Source organism: Spinacia oleracea, chromosome 2 (assembly GCF_020520425.1).
Source record: "Spinacia oleracea cultivar Varoflay chromosome 2, BTI_SOV_V1, whole genome shotgun sequence".
Lineage (NCBI taxonomy): Eukaryota > Viridiplantae > Streptophyta > Magnoliopsida > Caryophyllales > Amaranthaceae > Spinacia > Spinacia oleracea.
The window spans coordinates 68547689-68575316 of record NC_079488.1 but is presented as its reverse complement, the minus strand read 5'-3'; the positions used below and the strand labels follow the sequence as shown (position 1 = coordinate 68575316).

Sequence of the window (27628 nt, the reverse complement as noted above, 5' to 3'; positions counted from 1 at the left end):
CGTATTAATTAAATTCCTAACGAACCTAGAGTTCGTAACGGGCCCAGACGCATTCCGTCATAAGTTAATACGCACTAAGGAACTCGGATAAGTCTCAAAAGCTCCGTGTTTAAGATTCCAAATCTGACAAAAAGGCTCGGCCCAGATCCTATTTTCAATGCCTGGGTCTGGGCGCTGAAAATACCCGGGGCCGTTTTATTTCCGGATTCTTTTTGGATTCGTATCTTAAAATCTATCTTTCCACACACTCTTTTCCTATAAATACAGCCTCAAAACCGACGTGAAGGGGACACACAATTCCATAACCTGAGTATTGACTCTAGCCTTAAGCCTAGCCTCACGCTGCGAAATTGATCCGGCGTTCTGTCGCAATCGACCCAAAAGTCGAACAGAACGCATCCTGTCCCTTATAGCTGATGAATTAAGCCTAAATACTGGAACATTGCTTGGAAACCCGAGATTCGTTAAATAAAAGGAGAAATAGCAAAGCCAAGTGGTTAGTTTTCTGAGAACCATAACGCACCTCTCAAGGGTGCGTTGTAATGTGTCCCTCATATGATTTAATCGCTTTCATCACCCTTTTATAAAATTGTCAAACTATTAACTTGATTGATCTATCACACCTAATAAGATAATACCTTGGACAATTGAATTATCATGCTAGGTACCTTAAATCAATCTAAATAAGATAATCGCGATCGATTTAGTGCTATGTGTTGCATATTGCTAAAACCAATTCAGAATAGTTTAATAGTTTAACGCATGTCCCTTCAATTATTTATGCTGAGCTAGTAAGGATAACCTGCCTCTGGAGTTATCGATGAGCACTCCTCTTGGTAGTTACAGTCCCCCGAACTCTCAATCTCTGCCCTGCGGGTGTACGTTGAGCGATCCCCACACCAGGGATCACAAGGGAACCTATGGCCGTCGTGGTCGAACATAATTGCACTCCCTTTATGTCACGATAACCGGGTTTTGTCAGTTTTTCTCATTGTCGTTAAAAACTGAATGGCGACTCCTATATTACTAGTCGATTGGGTGTAAACTCACAGGAAATCTAACTACACTTGATCTGACAAACGTCACGCCCACGAGGGACGAGGTCATGCATTAGCCTCGTGCTTTTTCGACCCCCTCACACCCTCTCTGTCTCTTAGCTGGCATATTTACTTCTCGAGTAAGATTGGTTTTCGGCACCATCCTTCTCGGTGCTTTTATAGCTGTTAGATAGCATGATCTGGCAGTCTCTTGGCTGCCATATACTCTTTCCATTCTTTCCAAATTTGAGAGATATATCGTAGTCAAGTGATATGTAGACACCACTGCCTGCGCGTCATGGATAAATGGTCGACCAATTATCACGTTGTATGCCGCTGGTACCTTAATCACCAAAAAATCGACCAACAAGTCCCTGGCTGATACTCCTCTACCCACTTGAACTGGTAAACGGATATTGCCCTCGGGGTAGACGCTGGCTCCAGAGAATCCGATAACGGGATAGTTTACCCTTGATAACTCTCCATGGTCTATGTTCAACTGGGTGAAAGCCTCCCAGAATATGATGTTTGCAGAACTGCCTCCATCAATCAGACATCTCTTGACGGGAAAGTTCGCTATATCGAGCTCCAGTACCAACGGGTCATCATGGGGGTATATGATGCCGCGACAATCCTCCGAAGTGAACGTGATGACTGGTAAGGGGGGTGGTTCCGGCCATTTCCTTGCGCTATGGTAGCTCACCAGGTGCCGATGTTCCTCTAGATTTTTTACTACCCCACTAACTGTACCTCCATGCACGGGCCCTCCTGAGATCACCCAAATAGTGGGTCTTTTTCCTCTGTCAGCCCCCTCTTTACTCGTTTCCGGTAATGACCAGATTTCTTGTCGGGGTGGTGGTGCTTGTTCAATCCTACCAGCGGGTTGTGAATACCCCGGTTGAGTAGGTATGTATGGGGCATGATTATGTGAACTGCCTTGCCTATTATTCCCCCCATGGCCCTCTTGCCGGACCCTGTACTGGGACAGGTATCCCTTCCTTACCAACTTTTCGATGTTATCTTTCAACTCTTTACAGTGTTCTGTGTAATGACCGTGATCATTATGAAAAGCACAAAAATTCTTATTGTTACCTGGAGCATCCAACGGTAACGGATTTCTCCATGCTGCTGATTTGTTTACTGCGTAGATAGTGGCTCTAGCGGTGTTGAGTGGAGTGTACACCTGATATGCCCCTACCGGCTGTCTGTTCTGGTATCTCCTCTCTGCTGATGACCCTCCTTTCTACTGTTATCTTTTCGATAGTTGTGTTGCTGTGTGGGAACATGGTCCTTCTTGGCCGATTGTACTGCCTGACCTCCTACCATGGGTGATATTAGCATCAGCTCATCACTTTTGATGTACTCATTTGCTTTTCTCAAAGCCTCCCCCAGCGACGTGAATGATTTCCTTCCCAGGTACCTCTTGAACTCGCATTCCTGCATTCCTCTCAATAGAGCCAAAACTGCTATTTCTTGCTGCAAGTCCGGTATGGTGATGGATTCATTGTTAAATCGGGTAAGGTATTCTCTCAGTGGCTCTTTCGGCCTCTGCGAGATTGACATCAACTCTCCAGCTGTTTTCTTTCGTTCAACCTTGCTAATGAATCGCCTCACGAAGTCCTCCTGTATCTGCCGGAAACTAAATATCGATCATGCCGGTAACTTCTTATACCAATCGGCTGCCACCCCTGATAAGGTGGTTGGGAACACTTTGCACCACATGGCATCTGAATCTGAATACAGCATCATGTGTTGCTCGAAAGCAGTAGAGTGATTTTCGGGGTCTGTGGTTCCGTTGTATTTGCACGTCGGCATCTTTACTTTTTCCATGGGTTGCTCCAGTATACCCCTACACTGAGGGGAATCTTTGGGATGTATGGTTCGTCTCATCGGCTCTTGATGAGGCATGTATCCTTCGTACCTGTTCCATCCAGGTTGTGGAGATTGCACGATGTACTCTTCGTGATATGGCGTCGATTCCCTACCAGTAGGAACCGACCCTTCCTGCTCTGATACCGACTCTCGGCGTCTGGTGGACCTTTCTCTGTGTCGAGAACTATGCCTTTTCCTTCTGCCAACATGTTCACTGCAGATAAGGATTTGCTCTGGCTGTACCGGTAGCACTATTTCATGCTCTAGGGTTTCATAGAGATTTCTAATTGGCATCGTGGCTGGACGAGTGCTGGTAGTCACGATCTGGTTTCCTTCTGTTCTCCCTGAAGACAGTTCATCCATTGCCTTCATGACAGGCGAAGCCGTCAGAAGTTGTTGTGGTGTGAACCTTTGGGATAATGCCGAGAGGTTACTCTGTATCTGTGGGGGGATGGAGAATTATGTGCCCTTTCCTCCAAGGACGTCTCATCCTCTATGAGCACGTCGTTCGGGATTTCAAAACCTGGGGGATTCCTATCTGTGATTTTAGTGTTTTTGGGATGGGATTGGTAAGTGGTGTGATTTGGCTGGTTGAGACAGGTAAGAGAGAGGGTTTGACTGTTGCGGTTTGTACGACTGGTGTTGGGGTGATTACTACTGACTGTGGAAGATTGTTGTTTTTTCTAGATTTTTTGTTATTGGTATCCATGGTAACTGATTTTATGAGGCTGGGAAGACCTCTCCTTCTAGCGCCAATTGTTCCGGTATGGACTGGGAACGGTTGGAGAGGTCTTGCGTGTTGTGTGGTGCTGTTATCCAGATGAGTTCATGCGCAGATAACAAAGGTGAACTAGCCTCGAGGGTGATTCGAGGATCCCCCCTCCGATGCTAAAGTCAGATATGATGAGGATTAAGTGTTTTAGGTTTAGTGAAAATGATTGGGATTGCATACCTTTCGTAATAAATGAGGCCCATATATTTAGGCGCGGGTCGGGTGTACGGATCAATATGGGTCCTACCCGATTGATAGCGACCCGTTGACTCTTTGATTGGTCACGTGCCATCTTCCTACCAGCCTACCTGGGAAGCTGGTAAGAATTAAGACTGCTGGTAGGAGTGTTTGCATGTAAACCCTTTCTGGATGAGGGTGCTACCGGCCTGCTGGTAGCATACCCGTACACATCTGATGCACCAAGCAAAGAAAATTGTGGCATCAGCCAAAATATGCTCATAGGTATTTTATCGTTGATTAAGTCCTGACTATTTGCTATTCGTAGCCTTTTTTCTCTATAATTGCTGTTGCGATGCAGCATAATATCGAGAGCATCATTGCCACTGTAATTCCTATGGGAGACACCCAACGTTTGCGGGATATTGAGTTGCCAACAACTTCATCGGCTATCATCTCAAAGAGCTTGGTGAAGAGTAAATTTGCGAATACATTGAAGAACAAAAACACTAAAGAAGGATCAAGTTCGGTGTTCATACTCTCTGCTTGCTGCATAAAGTATGTATCACCTAAGGAAGACACAACTCCACATATTATTAAGGTCATCCACAAGGGAATTAACCGTATCAAAATCTTGGTTGCTTCGACTTCAGATACTCTGCAGAGCTTCCATCGACTTTGTTCTTGTTGGTTTATATCAGGGTGTGGCAGTATAATAGCAGCCTTGTCAAGACACCTGTACAAATATATATATATATATATATATATATATATATATATATATATATATATATATATATATATATATATATATATATATATATATATATATATATATATCACAGCATGTACACTGGGGCTCTCGAATAGTTTTTCATAGAGAGCTACTTCAAAGTAATTTATGGCCAAGATAGTAAGACAACAAAAAAATGATTCAGCACCTAGCTATCCCATTAACAGGCTATGTTAATGTTACTCAAACTCAATTACTGGTGTCGGACACAGGTACATGTCCAAGTGTCCGACACGGCTAACTTTTGGAAATTTTCTTTGATTTTAGACCAAAATAAAATGTCGGAGTGTCAATATCCATGTCCAAGTGTCGAGAATCAAACACGGGTACATACTTGAGGTAAAACAAAGAGTCCGAGTAATATAGATAATAGGTGTCCAATGTTGAAAGGATAAAACAAGGGCTATATTCTCGTGAACATAGAAACAAAAGTACGTACGTTACCTTAGGCTGTTGGTGTGAGGAAACAAGGAAGATTCACCAAGGGCTATATTCTCATAGAGCTCACCAACATCCTGCGGCAGCCTATAAACAAATTTGGAGCAAGCAGCAAGAAGCACGCGAAATATAGTAGTGAAGGGGCTTCCTCGAGGTCCAACATACTTGTAAGAGCCAACCGCACTCAAGAAAACTAGAAATGAAAACACTGCAAATATGGCTGAAACTCCAAACCGAATAGTCCATGGTTTGACGAAAACCGCAATTAAGATTCCAGCAACAAAGACAATGCTGCTGAAGAAGAAGAAGCAGAAGACTCCACAACATTTACAAAATGAACAAAGGAAGTGTCGTGAAAAAGAAGGTGATGCTAGCCCAAAATTCGAAGCTAATGGAGAAGTATTTTGTTCTCGGACACCCAATGGAACATCGTTAACCTCATCTTCGGAGGAATTGAATAAATTAAAAGTTGTGGACAAGTTTGCTGCAATACTCTTTATCTGCTTTTCAGCAAAGAAGTCAAAAGAAGCTACATGACCTGTTATTCCTACCGCAGTTAGGACTAGGGCTGTGTAAAAGAGTTGTTTTTGGCGGTTTTCTATACATTCAGGTTTGTATTCTGTGCAATTTCCATTTGATTTGGCCAAAACTGGTGGTGTTGACATCCAGAACAACCCCAGTCCATACAACCTATATATAAGAGTATATTATTAAAAGAAAAATGTGTTAGTTTTATCTTTAGTACATATAGTATAACTTACAACAGCGTTGGAAAGACTGGAGAGCAAGAGGATACTAAAGTGGCCTAGGAAAGCGTCCGCGACAAAGACAAAGACAAGAGGAAATACTTTAGCTCAACCCCTCCATATATTGATAATTGTAGCTGCATGCTTGAGATCAAGCTTCCATACCTCGGCCAAGTATAACATCATCACCCATAACATTACTATTCTCGCGAACCAATGCGCCCACTTTAACCCTGCAATGGCATCCAAAACAATTGAGCTCCATTGTATTGACATAACAGTTATAGACAGTGACGATTTTAGAAATTATACTGAATGGGGTCACTATAAAAAAAACTAAATAGAGTAATTTTTAATGCAGCTTAATAAAGGTTCATACCCGGATAGCTAGGTTCGTTCTTGTTGGGCTCATATAGGTATTAACTTCTCATGGGCTGAGAATTAACTTCCCCCGAAATAACTTGATATTTGGCTTAACTTGGACATTTGTAGTTCATGATAAATGTGTTTTGTGAGGGGAAGGTAAGCAAGTCACTTTCCATATTACTATCTCTGCTTTAAAATATTTTTTCATGGTTACTATTTATACAAATATTAAGACAAAAGAGGAAAAATATGTAAAAGAAAAGGTTAATATAATAATGTGTGGATAACGTAAGATAAATGTATAAAATATGGTTATGCACCCGGGTGCACAATGCTCATTGTACACCCTTTTTTTAAATAAACATATAGTTTAAATGGAAAGAGCATATTGTTCATACCCAAAGAACATATAGCAAATGAACATATAGTTCAAATCCAAAGAACATATATTTCAAATATTCCACTTGTATATGTACATTGAATCATTCTTCATGTTCTTTAGATTATCAATGAATGTTCATCAGGGTGCACAATGAGCATTGTTCACCCGGTTGTATAATCCAAATTGCGCATAAAAAGTAAGTGACTGTAAGAAAAAATGAATAAAGTAAGAAAATTTGAGCGGTAAGTTGTAAATGTCGTGGGGTAAAAAAGGTAAAATAATACATTTTCATGTCCAAAAATATAATAAAGTACAATGTAAAAAACATTAAAAAACGGATTAAAACGAAAAGTGTAAAGATCATTTTTGAAACGGACGTAGAACATGAGAAATTCAACTTTCCAAGAAAGTTCAAATTTCTAAATTCTAATTCCACCATTGCATCTCAACCAAATCACTTGTCATTTGCACTTCCTAATAACTTACACAGAGTCACGCTTGCCTTTCCATTTAATTACTTGCAACCAAATAACTAATGCAAATTTGCTAAAAAGGACCTTTTATAACCCAAATTTTGCGAGAAAAGACTTTATATAATTTTTTTTTTGTGAAATCACACCTTAATATAAATTTTTCTTGCGAGAAAGAACCTTATATAACTTTTTTTTTGTGAAATCACACCTTAATGTAATTTTTTTTTCGCGAAAGACAACCAAAAGTAAGTTTTCGGCATTGACTGAGCTTTTCCAGCCATTGACTTGCATGTGAGAAGCACGTGTGGCTTTATTTTGCTAACCACACCCAATTTTCCTCCAAAATTCTAAGCTTTAAAACCTAATGTTGAAAAAACAAATCGAAATAAAATCAAGTTTGAAAATTCAAGACTCGGGAAAATCAGTGTCTTTAACTTAAGCCACACGTGTTGCTCACGTGCAAGTTAATGGCCGGAAAAGCTCAATCAATGCCGAAAACTTCCCTTAGGTCCTTTCTCGCAAAAAAAATACATTAAGGTGTGATTTCACAAAAAAAAATGTTATAAGGTCCTTTCTCGCAAAACTTGAGTTATAAAAGGTCTTTTTTGGCAAATTTGCCAATAACTAAATGGAAAATTTGTAATTATTAATCTAACCTTTGCCCGGTTTTCTTTAATTAAGCCTACCTATGCGATATTTTTAAATAATCCAACCTTTATGACCCAACTACTATTATGAAGCCTGGATGACCGGTTACCTGCTACAAAGTCAAGGAAAATTTGTAATTATTAATCCAACCTTTGCCCGATTTTCTTTAATTAAGCCTACCTATGCGATATTTCTAAATAATCCAACCTTTATGACCCAACTACTATTATTAAGCCTGGATGACCGGTTACCTGCTACAAAGTCAACGTTAAAAACGTTGACAACCTAAAGTTGGTTTCCCTCCTAAAAAATTGGACATGTCATCATCACTTGCCACCTAAACAAGGATTTCATTTTTTTTTCAAAAAACCCTTAACCCTTCTCTTCTCTGTACCGTGTTTCAATTCCTCTCTCCTCCATTACTGCTGCTTCAACCACAATTGTACTGGTTCATGACATCATCAGCGATTTTCTTGTGGAAATAAGTGACTTCATCCACGCGCATTCAAATTTCGTCTCCAAAATAGTACAATTGAAGGTGAACTTACGAACCTTAGCGTTTTTGTTCCTTTTTTGGTAAATTTTGAATTTTGGGCTTCCTTGATGGTCAATTCGTAAAAACCCGAGCTGTTGCAATAATATAGTTTTTTTTATGTTGTGGGATGTTGGTTATTGTGGTCTTGTTGAAAATTTAGAAAGAAAAAAAACCTTGAATTTGAAGAAGATCCAGATCCAACAGGCAATTGCTTTACCCCGGCCATAGTGTACGTAGGGGGTGTTTTTTTGTGTCCCGTTCTACAAGGGGGGCGCGCGGTTCTTTAGAGAACCGTTGTATTTTTGTACCTTGAAGGATTCGCCACCAAGCATAGTTTAAAGTCTCGTTTGGAAAGACCGCAATTGACTCTATTTTGGATAAGGCCTTGAATCCTCGAAACGGATGGGTGAGATCAGGGCACGAGAACGAAATTCTTATTTCGCGAGCTTTATAAATATTCAAGTACGTTGGCACAACATTTTTTCGAAAATATACCCTAGATTAGACTATGTGGGTTTGAATTTAGAGCAAATAGAATCTCTAATTGTATGGTGGTCACTTTTCTTTAAAGATTGATTTAAAGGAACCTAAGGCCGGTTTGTCCAAGAAATTATCTTTGTTAAGCGTGATGTAACCTTGTATTTTGTTATATTTAGCATGTGCGGTGATGAAAGCAATAAAGCAAATAAAGCAACATCACAATACTAAATAAAGTGCGGAATAAGTAAATACAAGACCCCCTAGAGATGGACTAGGGAGTAGGTCCACATTGCCTAGAAATGGACTAGGCAAGTAAAGGTGCGGAATTGAAATTGCGGTATTGAAATTGCGGTATTGAAATTGTGGAATTGAAAGGTGCGATATTGAAATTGCGGAATTGAAAGGTTCATAATTGAAATTGCAATATAGAATGGTGCATAATTGAAACTTTTACTTGGGCACATGAGATTCGAACGCCAAGCGGCTCCTTAAAAATAAGTGCGCCCGACACGAATTCAAAGCCAAAAATCTCAACTTGGGAGAGGTTGCTCAACCCAAATATCCTAGATTTTGCATATTGAACTTGAACTTGAAAACTTGAAAACTTGAATATTGAAGTATTGAATTTGAAATCTTGAATATTGAAGTATTGAATTTGAAATCTTGAATATTGAAGTATTGAACTTGAAAATGCTTGAACTTGAAAGGACCCTAGTTTAGAGAAGTAGCCATGAACAACCCTAAACATGGTGGGATCTTGAAATTTGAAAACTTGAACTTGTATATTGAAAAATGGAGTTTTGAATCTCGAAAGACTAAACCTTTAAGGATTAAAAGGTATCATCTTTGATTACTCCATGCTTGAGTATGATTCAAGTTCAAAGAAGTGATTGTAAACAACTTGAACAAACTTGAATCTTGAAAGTTTGTATTTTTGTATTTTGAAAAGTTTTGATTTTTGAAAAACATGTATGATTGTTGTAAGTGGTATTTTTAATAATAAAAATACCAACTTGCTAATCATTTTGAAATCAAAACAACATAATTGATTGGAGTGCGATTCTGATTTGCCTAGTTAGGTTTAGGCAAGAGCTCCCAATTGCTTTGGAATTAGAGATTTTGTATGTGTTTTGAAGGGTTTTTGATTTGTATTTTGAGGTGTAATGTCGGTATTACGACGTTGTATTCTGTTTTTCCTCCTCTGTTGATGCTGAAAATGAGGGGTATTTATAGGAGGGATGGGTGCAAGACGCCAGCACACGCCAACGCAGCACACCGAGCAAGCGCTGGGCGCTGGTGACGTGGCATGAATGCCGCCAAAAAGGACGGAAAGATGTCGTCCTTGATTTGTCTTGAAGTGTTGTACCTTTGTACGAATAGTACTAGGCTTGGCGTTTTGTGTTTGCTTGGAGGTTAAGGCATTATTTTGCGTCTAAAAACAAGTCTTTCTCGGGTTTTGAATTCCGGTTGTACGGGATGGGGCCCGGCATGCTCGGTTTTGTGGGTCGGCGCCCGAATTTGACTTGCCTTATATGATTTTGAGTGGAAAAGGCCTAGTAAAACCAATGGGATGGTCTACTAGATGAGATTGTACTTGGATTTTGAAAGTTGTATTTTGTACCGAGTTCCGGGAGGGGAACGGCCTCGGTAATTGAATTTTGGATTTTGAATTTGGAAATGTTCTTAGCAATTGGGATTTCCGCCTGGAGTTATTCCAATCACCTAGTAAGGATAATGGTATCTTCATCATCCCTGAGGGGAGACACAAATTAGGTGTGCACATAGCAATTGTTGATTATTTTTGATGAAATTCGAATGGAGAAGTATGAGGGATCGACAATGGTGGAGAAGAGGTAGAAGAGATATAATGAAGAGGAGCGCAAAGATGAAGCAGAAAATCGCAGAGGAGAGAGGAACGAAAATTAAAATAGCAATTAAAGAAAATAAGAGGGAAAAAAATTATAATTGTTATATGCCACGTAAGGGTGAATACCGCCTATAGCAGGTTAGTAACTTGTTAGGCTTAATTATAGGAATTAATATATTTATTTTATTATTTTATTAATTTTATAAAACAGAATATCAGTTAGTTATATTTCTGTTAGAGAGTTTGTTGTTCTAGCTTTGTATATAAGCAGTTTGTTCTGCTTTCTTCTGTTTTGTGCGAGAATATTGTTCAATAAAAATAAACTCTTCTCCCAATTCTCTCTGCAAATTGCTTGAGATTCTATATGGTATCAGAGCAGTGATCTCGATTCTGAGATTTAGGTTTTCTCATTTGAGTTCTTCTGATCAGCCCTTAGATCAAAGCTAAGAGTGTTTGATTTCAGAAATCTTGGTGCGAAATTTCTTGCGATTTGCGTGTGCGATTGCGAAATTTCTTGCATTGCTCGAAGTAATTTGATCTTCTGGATCTTCTGAAATGGCGATTATTGATTCTGAAAGTGACAATTCGCACAACAACACCAACAATGGAGGTAATGCTGACAATTCTGATCCATATTTCATTGCCAATTCTGATCATCCTACTTCTTCATTGGTTGCTGTGTTGTTTACTGGTGTGAATTTTGTTAGATGGAGTAGAAATGTTAAACGTGCCTTAGTAGCTAAAAATAAAGAAGGATTCATAAATGGTGAAATAACAAAACCAGCTGTAAATCACAAAGATTATATGAGATGGAAACGAACTGATTTCATGGTGGTTAGCTGGATTTTAAGCTCAATGAATCATGATTTAGCTGATGATTTTGGTTACATTGATAATGCTGCTGATCTGTGGTGTGAATTGAATGAGAGATTTGGACAATCAAATGGTCCATTAGTGTATCAACTGAAGAAAGAAATTGAAAATCTGACACAGCAGAATATGACTATTGTGGCTTATTATGGTAAGCTCAAGAAACTGTGGGATGAAATGCAAAATTTAAGAGCATTTCCTAGCTGTACATGTGGAGCAATGTTGCAATGTAGCTGCCAATTTATGAAAAAGGTTGATGAGTTTGAGGAAGAAGATAAGATGATGAAATTCTTGCTTGGATTGAATGGAGGTTTTGATAGCACTGTGACAAATGTTTTGTCAATGGATCCTTTGCCTAGCATCAACAAGGTTTTCTCAATCACACAACAAATAGAAAAACAGAAAGAACTAAGTGGTGCTACTGCAGAAAGCAATGCTATGACAAGCAGTGCTATGGCTGCTCAGTCTTACAGAGGAAATCAATCTCAATTACAGAAGTACAATACAGGAACTGGCAAGAAAAATTGGAAAGAAATCAAAAAGGAAAAGATGAATCGTATCTGTACTCATTGCAAAGGAAAAGGACACACAGTTGATCAATGTTTCAAGCTTATTGGCTATCCTGACTGGTACAACACAATTAAGGCTTCCAAGGGGAGTAATTCTACTGGTGGTAGGCTTGCAGCTAATGTCAACTACTCTGCTGATATTGGGGATGAACCTTTGGGAAATACTGATGGTGACAATGGAGTACTGAATAATGATATGCTGAATGCAATTTGCCAAGAAGTTATGAAGGTTATGAATAGCAAACAACCTCAAAACACTGATGCAACTAGAGCTACTTGCTCTTATGCCAATTATGCAGGTACTCTTTCTCACTCATTCAACTGTGCTGTAAATAAAATGCATAATGAATGTCTGTGGATTGTTGACTCTGGTGCATGTGATCACATGACCTATGATTAAACTATTTTAACCAATATTAGGACACTTTTGACTCCTATTAAAGTTGGACTACCAGATGGTTCTCAATTAGTTGTTGATACTATTGGAGATACTGTCCTCAGTGCTAAATTGATCCTGCATAATGTTCTTTTGGTTAAAGGTTTCAAGCACAATCTATTATCCATTGGCAGACTTATTGAACATACTGGTGTGAAAGTTGTATTCACTGCTACTGGATATCTTTTCCAGGACCCTGCTAGTTCTGAATTAATTGGTGCTGGAAACAAGACAAATGGTCTGTATTATTTTGTTACATCCTCAAACAACATATTATCAAGTGTTGCTGACCAAGGTACCCTTCATCAGCAACCATATTGCAATACTGTGTCCAGTATTACTGATGTAAATAAGCTTGATGAGAATAAGATTGTTTTACCAAACAAAACTGCTACTGGTTTTTCTATGGCTAGGGAGTTGGATTCAAATAAGATACACATGCTCCATGCTAGATTAGGACATCCCTCATTGTCCAAAATGAAACATGTAAATTCTGAGTTTTGTAAAGGTGTTTCTGAATACAATTGCATTGTGTGTTACAAAGCTAAACAACACAAATTGCCTTTTTCTGTCAGTACAAGTAAAGCAAATGCCTGTTTTGATTTGATTCATGTGGATTTGTGGGGGCCCTATAAGGTTAAAAATCTAGATGGAGCCTCTTACTTTCTTACCGTACTTGATGATCACAGTAGGTCAACTTGGACTTATCTCTTACACAATAAACTTCAAGTTGAGAATATTGTTTCTGATTTCCTATCCATGGTTGAGACTCAGTTCAACACAAAAGTTAAAAGAATCAGGTCTGACAATGGTACTGAAATTGTGAAAGAGTCATGTAGGAGCCTTTTTGTAAACAAGGGAATTATACATGAAAGAAGTGTTCCATATGTCCCTCAACAAAATGGCAGGGTTGAGAGAAAACATAGGAGCCTTCTTGAAATTGCTAGATCTTTAAGGTTTCATGCAGGTCTGCCTAAAAAATTCTGGGGAGAATGTATACTTGCTGCTACTCACCTAATCAACAAAATTCCTTCTAAACTTTTGGGTTTGAAAACTCCTTTTGAGGTATTGTTCAATAAACCTCCTGCCTATGATGCCTTAAGGGTGTTTGGTTGCTTGTGTTTTGCTCACAATAATCATATTGGTAGGGACAAATTTGATTCAAGGGCAAAAAGGTGTTTGTTTATTGGATATCCTGCTGGCTACAAAGGTTTCAAACTTTATGATCTTGATACTCACAAGGTGTTTATATCCAGGGATGTGATATTTTTTGAGACAATTTTCCCATATGGTCTTAAACCTGATTCTATTCCTGTCATTAATCCTCCTCCTCTAGTTCATTTTGGTACTGATAGTACTGTTATTCTTCCAAATCACACCAATGACTCTGATCATTCAATTAATTCTCCCAACTCTCCTATTATCTCTCAGTCATTTCCAACTCTTTCCAATCACTCTATACATTCTGATTCCCCAAACACACATTCTTCTCCTTCTTTTCCTTCTAATTCTTTAGAATCTGACCATTCTCATCCACCTTCTAATACAATTACTCTACCTTCAAATCCAACTACCAGACAATCTACCAGACAGATCAAACCATCTTCAGTTCTTACTGATTTTGTAGGAGGCTATGTACCTCATAGAACTTCTTTGGCTGCTCCTAATGACAGTGAATCTTTGTCATTTTCTGCTGATTCTATTCTGCCTCACATCACTCATACAGCTTCAACTGAATTTGATTGGTTACTTGATTTAGCTCTTCATAACTTTGATGTTTGGGATTCTCTTGCTTTCTCTGTATGCTCCACTTCTTCTGATCCTCAACATTACAATCAAGCTAAGGATGATGAAAATTTGATCTTGGCTATGGACAAGGAAATAGAAGCTCTTGAGAGCAATAATACTTGGGATCTTACTGTGCTACCCAAGGACAAAAAGGCTATTGGTTCAAAATGGGTTTATAGAACAAAATTGAATCCAGATTACACAATTGATAAACACAAAGCAAGATTGGTTGCTATTGGATATCAACAAGTTGAGGGGAGGGATTTCACTCAAACTTTCTCTCCAGTTGCTAAATTGGCTACTGTTAGAGTTGTAATTGCACTTGCTGCAATGAAGGGGTGGATTCTTTGTCAACTTGATGTCAACAATGCTTTTCTTCATGGCTTTCTTGATGAGGAGGTGTACATGAAACCACCTGCTGGTTACACTAAAGCTAAGCCAGGAGAAGTATGCAGACTCAGAAAATCAATTTATGGTCTTAAACAGGCTTCTAGACAATGGAACAAAGAGTTAAGCAAATTCTTGAAAACCCTCAATTTTCAACAATCCACCCAGGACTATTCTCTCTTTACTAGAACTTTTGATGGTGAATTTTTGGTATTGCTTGTATATGTTGATGATATTCTACTCACTGGCACCTCTTCTTCTCAAATTGAAGCAGTCAAAATAGCCCTTGATCATGCTTTCACAATCAAAGATCTTGGTCAACTGGCTTATTTTTTGGGTATTGAGGTGCACAGGAATGAGAATGGCATTTTTCTTTCTCAAAAGAAATACATTCAAGATATACTTGCTGATGCTGGTATGGAAAACTGTGATTCTGTATCTGCTCCTTTATCTTGTGGCCTTAAACTTTCTACTGATGTGGGTGATCTACTTGCTGAACCTGATATTTACAGAAGATTGGTTGGTAGATTGCTTTACCTAGGCATCACCAGACCAGATTTGTCTTACAGTGTTCAGCACTTAAGTCAATTTGTTCACTCTCCTAGAGTTCCCCATTTGCGTGCTGCATTGCATGTTCTAAAGTATCTTAAAGGCACCTTAACTGATGGTATTTGGTATTCAGCTGATGCTGATCCTACTTTATCAGCTTATAGTGATGCTGATTGGAGTTCTTGTCAGTTCAGTAGTAGGTCTCTTAGTGCCTATGCAGTCTTTCTTGGTCCCAATCTCATCTCATGGAAAACCAAAAAGCAAAGAAGTGTTAGCAAATCTTCTGCTGAAGCAGAATACAGGAGTATGTCAGCAGCTGCAAGTGAACTTGTTTGGATTCATGGTTTGCTTGAGGATCTTCAAATCACTGTGCCTTTACCTATTACTTTGCACTGTGATAACACCTCTGCTGAGCACCTGGCCAAGAATCCTATGTTTCATGATAAAACCAAGCATCTGAAACGTGACATGCACTATGTCAGAGAGCAAGTTGAAGCTGGTTTCATTCACACAGCTCATGTATCTAGTTCTCAACAACTGGCTGATATCCTTACCAAGCCATTGGCTTCCTCTCCTCACAAGCAACTTTCTGCCAAGCTAGGACTTATTTCCAAGGTCCAGCTTGAAGGGGGAGTATAGGAATTAATATATTTATTTTATTATTTTATTAATTTTATAAAACAGAATATCAGTTAGTTATATTTCTGTTAGAGAGTTTGTTATTCTAGCTTTGTATATAAGAAGTTTGTTCTGCTTTCTTCTGTTTTGTGCGAGAATATTGTTCAATAAAAATAAACTCTTCTCCCAATTCTCTCTGCAAATTGCTTGAGATTCTATATTAATAATAGTAATTGGGTCATAAAGGTTGGATTATTTAGAAATATCGGATAGATAGGCTTAATTAAAGAAAATCGGGCAAAGATTGGATTAATAATTACAAATTTTCCAAACTAAATACCGAAAGTTACTACAAACATATTAAACTTAATAAATGAGTAAATTACCCAGTAGGCGAATGAATCCCCTGCCCTTCTTCGCGATACCACCTATAGTATCCATTGCAAGGGTACCAGCTTAAAAAGTTCCAATCCTTCCGCTGCTGAAAAATGTTAGCAAGCTCTGATCACTATTCTAGAGCATTTAGCTTCCATGATTAATTTCTTAATTCCACCGAAAAACAAAAACAAAAACAAAAACTTGTACAGTTGCTTATTTTACGTACCAATAATAAACTTCAAGTACAACACTTAACCTGGAGTCCTTGATCGATCAACAATTGAAAGTTTTGATGTGGATGATGCAAAAGTATAGGCTAGACAAATTAGCAAGAAAGAAAGATAAGACTTAGTTCAGTCTAACTATACAGAAAGTCTTCCTGGCTTGTTTGTAATAGAATTATAAAAATAAATACTTCATTAGCTAGTTGAAATTTATTTTTGATTTCTTGATCCAAATTTATTTTTCAATATAATTAGAATACTATATACGGAGTATGATGTATTAGACTTGCCCCTTACTCTAGCATATAATTTGGTAGTAGAAATTTTTCTACAGCTTTTTGAAGTCAATCTTATTTTTTTAAGGATCAAGTGGCTAATTTTGAGGGGTGTTGATGAACATGGCAACGTGCAATGTATCAATTCAATTAAATTATATAGCAATTTGGTAAGGAATTCTAGCATTGCTCATCTTAAATAAAAAATAAAAAATGAAGTTAGAGTGTGATTTATTTTTAAAATAACAAAATTAATTAAACTGACAGACCATATATCATATCAAAAATATCATGCATGGCCTGACAGAGTGACAGTTAAGTAAATGTCAGTTGGTTTGATAGCAAACTCATATTATGAAGCGTTGGTTAAGTTAATTTGATGCATATGCAATAACTTAATTGAGTTGACCAAGTTGACCAAACATATATTATGATCCGTTATTTGACAAAGTACAAAGTATATGTAAGGGTCAACTATGATAGAACTGATAAATTCAAAATGAATTATTCTGCCTCTTGGCAACTACCCTCTAACTAAATTAGTAGTTGTTGGGGTGTTAAAATGGGCCCACCATTTTAACCTAAAAGCCAATAAAATCCACTCAAGCCCAATATCCCTTATAAGGCCTCAAAGGCCCAACAAAGGCACTATATATACCCCTCAAAGGGCAAGGTAAAGAGGTCATTCTCTAACCCTAGAGAAGCCACCCTACTCTCTCTCCCCTAAACACCTCATTTTATACATCAATTGTACTGACTTGAGCGTCGGAGGCTCCGCCTCGGGGACCCCCCCTTGGCCTGGAGTTCATCTTGCAGGCACCGTACGTGATCGGAACTCAAGACATCAAGGACGTTCCTTCCATCGTTTCAACCCCGGAACAATTTGGCGCCGTCTGTGGGGATCGAGAGCAAAAACCCATGAAAATCCACATTTTCATGCCACCATGTTCAACCATCTCGGGTCGAATCTTGGTCACGAATGACGAAGGGAATTAAGAACTACTCTGTACTGCTGGTGGTTCAATTCGTCCCAAAGCACAAACTACGAGTCAACAAAATATAAAAGAAAATGGTTTATTTTGCTTGTTGTACTCAAAATACCCGAACACTCCAAAGTGTTAAATTTACTTTGGTACAGTGCAATATCTGGTGATTTATTTTGCTGGATTTGTCAAAATAGCCCAAGTAAAGATGCTTGATTTGATTTGTCAAAATAGTGCAATCTGCTTGATTTGTCAAAACAGCATACATTGGCACGCTGCATCACTTCCGGAGCTGATCTCCTTAGGGCCGACAACCACCCTCGTCGGCAAGCCTCCGAGGTCACGCCGAAGTCAGACCGCCAAGCTCAGTGCCGAAGCTCCCGAGCAGTCCCGAAGCTCCCGAGCTCAACCTCTCCATTTATACCATAGCTTGAAAATGGAAGCTACTATGGAGGAAATTTCATAGTTGCAACTTCAGCATCATCAATTTAGTCGATGCCCACAAGGTGTTTGACAAAATACCTCAAAGACTGGCCGAAGGTGAAGCTAGTCTCCCGAAGAACTTCCCGAGGTCGAAACGACATGCCGAGGCAAATACTCAGCGGTCTGAAAGTGGAGCCACGGTCCGAGCCCGCGCTCCCGAGGCCAAACTCAGTACCGAGGTCAATGCCGAGCATAGTTTCACTTCCGAGGTTAACTCACACGTGGCAGGCAAGGACTTCTGCAAAGCAAAATAAGCGGCCGAGAAACAGAGTAATTATTGCCCGAGCCAAGGGTCGGACATGGTGTCAAGTAGAGAAACCATAACGCTTGCATTGCTCATTGTGATCTCAAAGCTAAGTTCTCTTAACCAACTTTTACACATTTTCTATATACTCTAATACTTTGTATAGCATACTGTTGTTTATTGATTGAGTGGGGAACTTGTCATGTATGAACACCAACCGCTCGATCAATCAAATTGCAATATGATTAAGCCATGGTCATTTCTAAGCTGGCCAGCTACCCACCGAGTGGCTAGCAACCGACATAATGCTTAAATGAAGTCATACCATACGTTAATTCTAAAGTTTTCATTATTTATGATGTCTCTGCTTATTAATATCAAATAAAATTACTAGTTTAATTGATGATATGCTAGGCAAATTGGCAACTGCAACGAAGGCAAACTCATGATTACAACATCAAAGGTTGATAATGCGAGCCACAATGTTGGCAAAATTTGATGAGATACGCTAAATTGTGCCATCTGAAGCTGATTCTTGCTCTCCATCTAAGCAAAGTCTTCAGAGATGAATGCAAAACCAGTTTAGTTTGTCAAAACACAAGACTTGCAACGTCAATATCCATCTTCTTTCTCACTCAGCTTAAGTGGATGAATTGTTTTCAAAGTAATTGAGGAAGGCCCGAGGCAATACAATGATCAGAAGAGGCAGAGCAAGGCTAAGCTTCCGAGGCCAGTACCGCCGAAGCTAAGCTTCCAATGCCGTTTCAGATTCTGGTCTCCCGAAGCTCCCTGTTCCCAGTGCCGAGGTCAGCGCCGAGCCACCTCCCGAGCATAGCAGCGAAGCTCTCGAGCAATGCCGAAAAGCAGTGCCAAATTCAGTGTGCGAGGTCCAAACAACATGCCGAGGCAACTACTCGGGGATCCGAAGTTGACCCGCCAAGGTTAATCGTCCAAAGGTGGAGCCACGGTCCGAGCCTTCGCCCCCGAGGCTAAACTCAGTACCTGAAAGTTAGTGCCAGGGTCAACAGCTCCCTAGCTCAGCACCGGAACTTAGTTCGAACAGTTTCGAAGCTCATTTTCTGAGGATGACTAAGCAGCAAGCTAACTCAATATTTGCCGACAATATTAAAAAGGAACTCAGTTCACAATCGAGAAAATGAGTATTACTGCAATTGAGAAACTCAAAATCAAGGCAAAGTCCCAAAGCTTAGAATCGAGCTCAGTGCCGAAGGTCAGTCTTCAGTGCCGAACACAGCCGCCTAGTTTTGGTGGATAGTGATGATAATATAAATCAGCATCAACAAAGCTAAACTCCCAAGGCTAGCTTCAAAGTTCGGCCTTCCGAGGCCCAAGCCGGAGCTCATTGTCGAGGTCAATGCGAGCTCAGTGCCAAAGGCGACGCCAAGCATAGCAGCGGAGCTCCCGAGCTTTGAGAGGTCGACCCATTCGAGTTCAATGCCGAAGTCAGTACCGAGGTCGTAGTACCAAGGTCGTAGTAGCTTCCCGAAGCAACTCCCGAAGTTCAGCCACGGCTCTCAAAGTATGACTCAAGGTCCGAACTTTGAAAACTGTAACTTTTGAGGTTCGACTCCGCCAAGGCCAGCCGACCCGAAGGTAAAAATCCGAAGGATAAATCGCTCCGAGATCTTCGGATTTGAAGAGCGAGGTTAAAAATCGCTCCGAGATTACAACTCGAACCGATGTTACAATCCGAGCCGATTTTAGAAGCACGTTCTTAAACAGATCTTCGGATTTGAAGAGCGAGGTTAAAAATCACTCCGAGATTACAACTCGAATCGACGTTACAATCCGAGCCGAATATCATTTGTTGGGGTGTTAAAATGGGCCCACCATTTTAACCTAAAAGCCAATAAAATCCACTCAAGCCCAATATCCCTTACAAGGCCTCAAAGGCCCAACAAAGGCACTATATATACCCCTCAAAGGGCAAGGTAAAGAGGTCATTCTCTAACCCTAGAGAAGCCACCCTACTCTCTCTCCCCTAAACACCTCATTTTATACATCAATTGTACTGACTTGAGCGTCGGAGGCTCCGCCTCGGGGACCCCCCCTTGGCCCGGAGTTCATCTTGCAGGCACCGTACGTGATCGGAACTCAAGACATCAAGGACGCTCCTTCCATCGTTTCAACCCCGGAACAGTAGTTAATTCCTGTTTGGTCTAAACACTCCTCTGCCTGCAATAGGCAAAAGTCATTGCATTATAGAGATCAATTAGTATTCAAGTATTGTATCAGGTACATCCAAGTCAGCAAGAGCAGGCCTTTATGACTTACCGGCCGAAGGCATTGATATGTACCGACTTGACTGCCATAGGATTCTCGAACTCTAAGATTGGATTCCTTATTCAATTCTCTAGATATACTCAGAAACAAGATCGAAAGGTTATATGCGGGCACTTTCAAATTAGTTGTGTGGGTTATCTTCCTATTTAATACCATGTAGGAAACTACAAATGTACCCATTTTACTTGCAATTCAAGGTGATAATAACCGTGATTGACAAGTTAGCATTTCCTTTGACTACTTGACTTTTAACATTTTCTATATTCATTGAATCATTTCGTTGACTTGCTTATTCCTTAACCCAGATATTTTCCAAAGTCTTCTATGTTTTCCTGGAGACTGCATCTCATAAAGCTAGTTCATAATTTACTAGTAGTAGGCCCCTCTGCAAAATTAGCGGTAGCAGGGAGCGATGAATAGTAACGGATAATGGTTAGTCGTCAAAATACGAATACGGTTGATATTGTAAAATAAAATAAAAGCTAGAATATTGTTTAAAATATTATATAAATTTGCCATAAGCTACCCGCTATATTAAACGCTACTCATTTTAACGATTGACAAAAGCTACAAAACAACTACGGTAGTTCTACCGTTAACCGCTACCTTGCCTAACACTTACAAAATTTACAACTAGCGTCTTGACTAGATGAAAACACTATGAATCCGCTACCTCAAACGCTACCGTCGAACACGCTCGTAAGCTAATAAATTGACGATGAAAGCAGCCAGTTTATTTTCTATGGATTGTTGTGAGGATATCTGTCTTAATCACTAGGTCAATGTCGCACTAAAACAGCTAATTTGACCGCAAATCCGCTTAATTATGATGAATAACCTATTTACCAAATAAGAAATGTATAATTTTCGTCTAAAGCCTTGTTCGGCAAAATTAGCGGTAGCGGGTAGCGGTTAGAGTAGCGAGTAGCGGTGAATAGTAGCGGATAACGGTTAGTTGTCAAAGTAGCGGGTAACTAATATGAGTGTTCGGTAAAAGTAGCGGTTGATATTATAAAATCAAATAAAAGCAAGAATATTATTTAAAACTTTATTATAAATTTGTCAAACGCTACCCGCTACCTTAAATGCTACTCCCTCCATCTCTTTTTGTTTTTTACGTTTTGTATTTTTCACGCATTTTAACGAATAATTAATTTGCATTGAAATCCCTCAATTTTTTATTTAAACGAGATAAATTACGTTTATTTATAATGTTTTCACTTTTATCAAAATTCTGATATTGGGAAATGAGAAAAAATTTAATGTCCCTATGGAAAAGTGTGAGAGATTAAATGACCCAATGCATTTGATTGGTTAAAATAATAATTGGACACAAATTTTGATAGAATACTAAGTTATTTATGTGATAATATAAAAGGAAATGTAAAAAATATTTTGAAATACCCAAAAAGGAAAACGTAAAAAACAAAAAGAGACGGAGGGAGTAGTAATTTTAACGTTTGACAAAAGCTACCTCAACCGCTAACCGCTACCTAAATCGCTACTTTACCAAACACTTACAAATTTTACAAGTAGCGTATTGACTAGGTCAAAACGCTACCCGCTACCTCAAATGCTACCGCCGAACACGCCCTAAGATGTTTTTTTAGTAAGATATTACCATCAGAGAGAAATAACAATACAATAAAATGTAAGCGAATGCCAAACATAAAAAATACACCATTTAATATTACAAATCCTATGGCATAATTGTAAACATATTGAAAATCAATTGGTCTTGCGCGCAACAGGTGTGCGTTAAAATTAACGTACACCAAGAATTCACACGTGCGAAATTATTAAGCTGAAGAACGAAACTACGCTATTCAGAAGAGAGAAAGAACGCAGAAACCGAGGAAGGAGAATTAGAAGCCCCCAAAACCAAAGGAGAGAGAAGCTGTAAAATTCAGGTGAGAAAATAGGGGGAGAAACTACAAAATCGCGAAAAATCATTCAATTCAATGAGAAAATTCTTCTGAATGCGATCTTTTCTTTGCGATTATCAACCAATACATTGATTTTTTTTGTTATCTATAATCTTCTGCAAATGAATAATTCTTTTGTGGTTTATTTGAACTACACAATCAAAGACCTCGATTTGGAAATTACGAAGCCTGTGCTGGAGAAGGGTGGCAAGGGGGAAGGCGGGGATGATGGTGAAGAGGTTGAAGCTAGGCTAAGCTAAGCAATAGAAAGAAGAAAGAGGTTGCAAGTAGTAGCACACCAGGTGTTTGTGAAAATGACGCTGATAAGGAAAAAGATGGAATTACTCAGGGAAGACAAAGTTCTATGGGAATGCCACCTCCTTATCAAGAAGGTAGTGGTTATGGTCCTCCTTCGTATGTCGGTGGTGGTGGGTATATGAGCCAGAACCAACCTCCTTCACAGGGTCCTCCTCAAGGCCCTCCTGGTGGGTTGTATCAGAGAATGCCACCATCTTATTACTGAGGTAGTATTTACTATGTATGGATTTTTATTTCTATTTGCTGTTTTTTATGCTAATTGGTTGTGTAGAGCTGTGTGATTTTCTCACTTGAGAATATGTGCTTGGTACTTTAGTTAATTGCCAATTTTTTACAGGATGTTTCTAGTTTTTCTTTCAATTAGTTTATGTTTGTTTGATTATTCTTGAATGTTGAATTAAGTTGGCAATGTGATGTTTGGTTCAGGTATGTGAGACAGTGAGAGCTCCTTGGGAGCAAATTTCTTAAATGGTTTTCGTAATTTCGTGATTGCTGACAAATGAATGTGTCGTTTGTTTGAATGGACTGTTGCCCATGTCTTGCTGCTACTATGTAGTTTTTTTAGCTGCAAAAGTGGTAGTTTTTGGTGGTTATTTCTGCAATATAGACTGTTATGGTCTCCAATATAGGCTGTTACTTTTTTTCTCTTTAGGAGGCACATTTTTATGTTATAAGGATGTATAGGATGTGAAATTAAGATCCCTTCACAGCAAGGAGGCATGTTGAAAGAGACGTTGATGGATAAAGATCCCAGATAAGCTATATTGAAGTATGCTGCAGCTGTAGAAAAAGATCCTAAATTATTGCTCCAGCTTATGCTGAGAATACAGGAGTTTGGAGATGAAATTTTTTGGAAATTTGCTTGTAGTTTTGTAATGTATGTATGGTGATCACTAAAAAAATAGCTGCCATATATTTCAACAAAAACTGACTCTACCAGAAAGGCCAACTGATATGGTCTTAAAATATCTTGTGAAAGGATCTCTCATCTTTCTTTGAAGCAACCTTAGACTAAAGATGGCTGTGGGCCGGGCCGGCTCGAAGCCCGACCCGACCCGACACGAAAAAAGCACGGCCCGACACGAGCACGTAAAAAGCACGGCCCGGCACGGGCACGAAGTCGTGGGCCGTGGGCCGGGCCTTACTTTTTTGTAAAAAGCACGACAAGACACGGCACGACTCGACTCGACCCGGCACGACAAAGCACGTTAAATTTAGTCAAATTAGCCTTAGGCACGCGGGCCGGGCCGGCACGGCACGAAAGCACGTGGGCTTGGGCCGGGCCTGGGCCTTATTTTTAACTTTTCGGCCCGGCACGGCACGGCACAAAACAACGTGGGCTCGGCACGTTTAGGCCCACGAAGCACGGCCCGACCCGGCCCACAGCCATCTTTACCTTAGACTAGCTTATGCAGTTTTCCCTGATCCTGTGTGTTTTTATTTCTGTAAGCCTATTAGCTCAACTGGTCGAGCACCGTGCAACTTGCGCGGAGATGTAGGTTCAAATCCTACATAGGCTATTGGTTTTATTTAAAAAGTAAGTCGGCATTTTGGGTAACTTTTACCAATTTAGGGATGACTTTAATTATATTGTTAGTCATTTCTCGGTATATCAAAACACAACCTAATAGTATGTAGGCAATATGGGACTTGAACCCACACCATGTACATAAATGCACATTGCTCTACCATTTGAGCTAATAGCCTTAGTGTTCAAACATTTGCATACTGAGTAGACTGGTACAAAACTTTTCTTAACTTTTAACAATTTCCATAACTTTAACCTAAAAAACTACAACTTTAACACAGAAAAGTACAATGTGTGAAATAAAAAGAATGCATGACTCACATTAGCTGAAGAAAGGTAAAAATATAAAAGTCAGACTTTTAGCAGTTAAAGTTAAGTTATTAAAAGTAAAAGTTAGGTTTGAGATGACGGAAGACTATCTTAACTTTTAGAACAATTTTAATAACTTTAACCTACAACAATACAACTTTAACACGAAAACTACAACGTTTCGAATAAAACATATTGCATGACTCACATTAGCCGAAGAAAGGTAAAAATATAATTCCATACTTTTAGCGGTTAAAGTTAAGTTATTAAAAGTAAAAGTTAGGCTTGAGATGACGGAAGACTGTCTTAACTTTTAGAACCATTTCTATAACTTTAACCTACAGAACCACAACTTTTAACACATTATTGCGGAAACAATCTAGGATTTGTACAATAAAGAGCATTCTTCTATTCTATGACCATGATGCAAAGTAGCCATAAAAACAACTCAAATACAAATTACAGATCAAAAGCATATCCTAAAACCACCCAAACTTAATGCGTAATGCCATAATCCTTCCTAACATTAGTAGTTGTTTCTCAAAGTCTTATTTTTCGCAAAATAAAAAAGGATGAATCGTGTTGCTGTCTTAGTGATACAGTGATACAAGGAAGGAGATTAAATTACTTCTCCGTAAGAAACTATGAAGCAAAAAGGTACACCTAACGGGAAGAAAGAAAACTAACCTTGATTATGGAGTGGAATCAATGAAGAACAATCGCAGAGAAAACCGTGGCCAAAAATCGCAGACAAATTCGCAGCAAAAATCGAAGAAAATCGAAGAACAATTGCCAGATAGAAAAGGGGAGAGAAAGAATGAATGAACAGAGACTTGACGAGAGAAGAGAGAAAAAAAGAATGGAAGAACGCGGTTTCATACTCACACATGCCCAAAGTCCCTTAGTTGGGCTTGGTATACAATAATCACAAATTCTTATTTACAAGGGGTGTACAATAAATATTGTACACCGAAGTAAAAGTTGACTCAAAGTACATAAAAGGTACCCTTATAATCTTATATACGTAAAAGTTATCTATTTTTTATTGATAATTGTTTTTTCATTTTAATAAAAAAAATTATTTAAAATCATTAATAATGTATAAAAATTAATCATTTAACCTTTTAAAATATTAACCCATCAATTTTTTTTTCGTAATATAAAAGTTAACCAAAACATAGTAAAAGTTACAAAAAAATTAGGTAAAAGTTATTTTAGTATACGATAAATTTATTGTACACCTTGTGCGCGCAAGACCTTTTGTACAATAATTTAGTGTATGCCCCTTTGTAAATAAGATTTTGTGATTGACAATAAAGCAGACCATCAGACCCAAAATATTCAATTATGTTATGAAATATAATATGGATGCCCATTATACCCCATTAGTATTTCCGGAATATTCTAGGGTTCAGTCAAACCCTAACTATTGTATCCTATATATACCCAGTATTATATGGAATAATGAAGACAACCCTACTTTCTCTCTCATCTCTCCTGTTTTATTCACAACACGTTATCAGCACCAACCCTAGCCGACTGAGCAGATCAGAAAGAAAGGAAGGCATCCATCGTTGAGGTAAATGTTATTATTTATACCCACTAATCTTATTACTGAAAATTTGATATTGTTATAGGGTATATGCGGCAATGTGATTACTTTTGTATATGTAATTTTTTTGTTTGGAGTTAATCGATTGGACCGATAATCCGTTTGCCGCAATTGTCGAAAACTTATACTACTGCAATTGTCAAAAAAAAACTTATACTGCCGTAATGATATTCGTATATTTTTTTTTTGTATTGTTGTCAATTCATTAGTCTCTTTCATTATACAAATTGAGATTAATGTCCCCAAGTCTGAATTTTGTAAATAGAGATTCGTATCAATTTATCATTGGAAATTCTTTAGCATTAAATTTATTTTTAGACTTTCAGATTACTTTTGTGGGATAAATAGGATGCTATTCCGTAGGTAATCATTATGTATGATAGACTTGATTTCTCATACGAGGGTCTCGTCACTTTGTTTAATATTGGACTTGATTTCCTTTGTTCGTGCGATTAAAACATATTGTTATATTTCTTGATCTACGATATTGAATTACAATTTGATATGAATATGTTTATTATCTGAGTTCTAATTTACAATATTCAATTGTAGTGTGAATTATGTCGAATCTTACAAAATTTGAATTTGCGGCTCTTGATATTATTGGAAAGAATTATTTGTCTTGAGTGTTAGATATCGAAATTCACCTAGGTGCAAAATAATTTGGTTATACAATCAAAAGAAGTAAATAAATCTGGAAGTCAAAACAAGGCAAAGGCTATGATTTTTCTTCGTCATCACCTCCATTAGGGTCTTAGTATTTAGTATTTGGCCGTAAAAGATCCACAAGTCCTTTGGAGTAATCTAAAGGAAATGTATGACCACCAGAAAACTGTGATATTACCCAAAACTCGTTATGATTGGTTACTTTTAAGACTACAAGACTTTAAGTCTCTAAGTGAATAGAACTCGGCTATGTTCAGAATTTTTTCACAGTTGAAATTATGTGGGGAGAAAATCATTGATGCAAAAAAAAAAAAAAATGATAGAGAAAACCCTATTCTAACTTTCACTAAAATAAGTTGTCCTGCAGACACAATACAGTGAAAAGATATTAAGAAATATTTTGAACTTATATCTTGTCTCCTTGTGTTCACGTCCAACTGGTCCTGCTACATTCCCTTAAGCGAATGTGACATCCCATAATGGGAAAGAAAATACCACACAACAAAAGTGGTTGAGGACGTGGTCATGGACGTGGGCGTGGATACGAATATGGTCGAGTTTGAGGTCGAGATCGTT

At 38.6% G+C, this 27628-nt stretch overlaps 1 pseudogene; it reads right to left on the bottom strand.

Moving 5' to 3' along the window:
• Positions 1-25760, bottom strand: part of LOC110779635 (protein NRT1/ PTR FAMILY 5.5-like) — a 53762-nt pseudogene extending 28002 nt beyond the window's left edge.
• Positions 25761-27628: the final 1868 nt, after the last annotated feature.